Source organism: Zea mays, chromosome 3 (assembly GCF_902167145.1).
Source record: "Zea mays cultivar B73 chromosome 3, Zm-B73-REFERENCE-NAM-5.0, whole genome shotgun sequence".
NCBI lineage: Eukaryota > Viridiplantae > Streptophyta > Magnoliopsida > Poales > Poaceae > Zea > Zea mays.
The window spans coordinates 72,893,993-72,897,316 of record NC_050098.1 but is presented as its reverse complement, the minus strand read 5'-3'; positions in this window follow the sequence as shown (position 1 = coordinate 72,897,316).

Below are 3,324 nucleotides of genomic sequence, written 5' to 3'. Positions count from 1 at the left end.
GTCTGATCAAAGTTGGCCAGGGACAGTTCTTGCAGACCAATGAGAGCAGACAAAGTAGGAGAGGGAACTCCACTACTTTCACCACTTGCGATGAACTGCCGACTGTTTTTCCGAGTCAAAGGAACTTCATCTTCCTCCTTCTCCTCGTCCACATTGGCAACACAAGCAGCACCCCCATTGGGATCAGCAACAGATGGAGCACCCACATTGGGATCAGCAGCGGATTGGGTACACCCATTGGGGTCAGCATCAGTAAATTCAGTCACAGGCATTTCTTCAGCAGCAGGAACCGAAGTACCAGCGTCCCGATCCAAACTGGATACTCGCCGGAGGCGTCTTCTTTTCTTTTTCTGCTCATCAGCAGAAGGATCAGGATGATTGGCTCGGCAAGGGCGCCTCGGGCGAGTACTGGCAGGTTTCTGAGTATCCAAAGTTGTATCAGCCTCTGGGAGGGGCGCCACTACCAGTGCCCCAGCAGGAGCAGCATCAGAAGAATTCTCAGCCAGCAAATCAAGCATAGCGCTTATCTCTGCATCACTAGGGTTCAGGGGCACCTCGAAATGGACCTACCGTTCATCATCAGGAATCTCCCCAAGCGAGGCAACCAAGGCACTAACTTCTTCAGCAGAGGGTCGCACTCTAAGACCCAAGCTGCCATCAGTGATAGGTGGATTCGACACAAAAAGGGTGAAGGCTTTGGGAGGAGGCAGGTTCCAGGCCGAGTATGCCACTGGGGCACCAACATTTGACACCTTGCCTCTAAGGATCATCTCAAGTCGGCTCACCAAGTCTGCAGAGGGAATTCTTCTGTTGGTAATCCGGGTTGTGTCGGCTAGGCCTCGATACAGATAAGCCGGATGCGCCCTGTCTTTCAGCGGCTGAATATTCTTGAAGACAAAATCAGCAACAACAGCTTCAGCAGTCAGACCCCTCTCCTTCAACAATCCGACTTCAGCCAGCAAAGCACCTGCCTCAGCTACCTCCTGATCTGTGGGGGACTCGGTCCAGCTAGGGGTGCGAACATCCGGCTGTCTTGCCGACCGAGGGGAGAGAGAGTTTCCATAATTTTCAACTATGAACCACTCCAAGCGCCATCCCTTGATACTGTCTTTGAGAGGGATCTCGAGATACTCAGTCTTCCTCCCACGGCGCATCTCCAAGCTGGCACCCCCAACCAACTGATGTTGTCCCCCGGCCATCCCAGGGCGACAATGATACAAGTACTTCCACAACCCGAAATGTGGCAGCACACCGAGAAAAGCTTCGCATAAATGAACGAAAATGGAGATTTGTAGGATAGAATTGGGGTTCAGATGGGTCAAGTTAAGATGATAGAAATCAAGGAGGCCGCGGAAAAAGGGAGAAATGGGAAGGCCAAGGCCACGGAGAAGGAAAGGAGCATAAACAATGGACTCATGTGTATCCTCAGTTGGGACAGTAACCCCATGGAAAATCCACCAAGAACAGAGTTCCCACAGAAGAAGAACCCCGATGGACACGAGGTGGAGAAGTTCGAGCTCAGAGATGACGGACATGTGGTTACCTGCGAAAGGCAACTGGCTGTTGGGGTCGATTGGACGAATCACCACGGCAGACGAACTCGAGGTTTTCCTCTTGGGCGCCATCTCGATTCTACCGGCGAGCAGAGTGGGAGGCGAATTGCAAAGAGGATTCGGAAGCGAGAAAGCAAGAACTAGGGCACGGAAAGCAGAGGCGGCTAAAAGCGCAGCACTTATGGGATATTCCCAAGCCAGATACCGTTTCAAAAAGTGCCCAGTCAGCACCCGGCGGTTATTTCCAAAACACCGGCGTGCCACGTGGTCACCCAGCAGTTATTTCCAGAACACCAGTGCGCCACCTCATCACTCGGCTATCATCCTCAAAGTGGCCCGCGCGGCCTACTATCACTCGGCGTTGCCTCTAAAACGCTGATATCGTGTTTAGTCGCTCGACATTACCTCTAAAATGCTGACGTCGCCCTCAAGTCGCTCGGCAGTTGACTCTAAAACTCTGACATCGTGTCAAGTCGCTCGGCATTACCTCTAAAGTGCTGACGTCGCCCTCAAGTCGCTCGGCAGTTGACTCTAAAACTCTGACATCATGTCAAGTCGCTCGGTATTACCTCTAAAATGCTGACGTCGCCCTCAAGTCGCTCGGCAGTTGACTCTAAAACTCCGACATCGTGTTCAGTCGCTCGGCAGTCACCTCTATAACTCCGACATCATCTACAAGTCGCTCGGCAGCTACCTCTAAAAGCGTCGAAACGATGCCAGAGTTATTTACGTGCATACTCCAAGGAAATCAGCTTCACAAATGAGCAGGATAATCACCATAGAGAAACCAACATCATTACTTCATTAAGAGGAAGATATCATGCTTACAAATCAACTCTTTATGAGTTGATACTTCCCTATTACTACTACTACATTACATTACATTACTGCTACTACTACTACACTACACTAGTAATTACTACTACATTATTCTAACTATACTATACTAATATCTAAAAGACCAGTGGCATCTAGCCACTGGCCCTATTGCTGCCGCCGCCGCTGCCGCCCCTGGTGCTGCCTCTGCTGCTGCCGCCACCGCCGATGCCGCCCCTGCTGCCGCCGCCGTCACCGTCCTTGCTGCCGCCGCCGCCGCCCCTGCCGCTGCCGTCACCGTCACCGTCGCCACCGCCTTCATCGTCGTTGTCGTCGTCGTCGCCGTCCTCGTCCTCGCCGCCGCCGTCCGAGTCCTCCTCATCCGAGGAGTACTCCGACTCATCCGAGCCCTCGAGCCCGGAGCGCTCGACGGCTCAGATGTACGTCCAGACCTCCGCCGCGAGCCCCTGGGAGTCGTCTGAGTCGTCAGACGACTCACGCAGGGGGATGGGAGCCGGAGACCCCTCAGACTCAGAGGAGAACTCCTCCTCTGAGTACTCCGAGTCACCAAAATCCTCCGATGGAGGAGTTGGCTCACGCTTACGCTTGTTGTTTTTGCCCATGGTGGAAGCGAAAGGGAGAGAAGAAAGTCAAGCAACAGAGAACAGCAAGAGATGTGAAAAAACTGGAGAGACAACGGCGTTATTTATAGAAGGAGAAGGCAACCGCTCACCTCCAACCGCGGTCACTAAACAGTCGCAAAGCATTCAATAAGCACTTCAACCCGTCTGAAGACACGTCAGGCGGCTGACGCCGTTTCACGCAACACAACACCCATTGGGACTCCAGTCAACAGCGCGGAGGATATGATTACACCCGCCGTCACATCACATTACTACTCAGAAGCAGCCGGCTAAAACACTCAGCGTACCAAGCCGTCCCTTGCTCACACCCA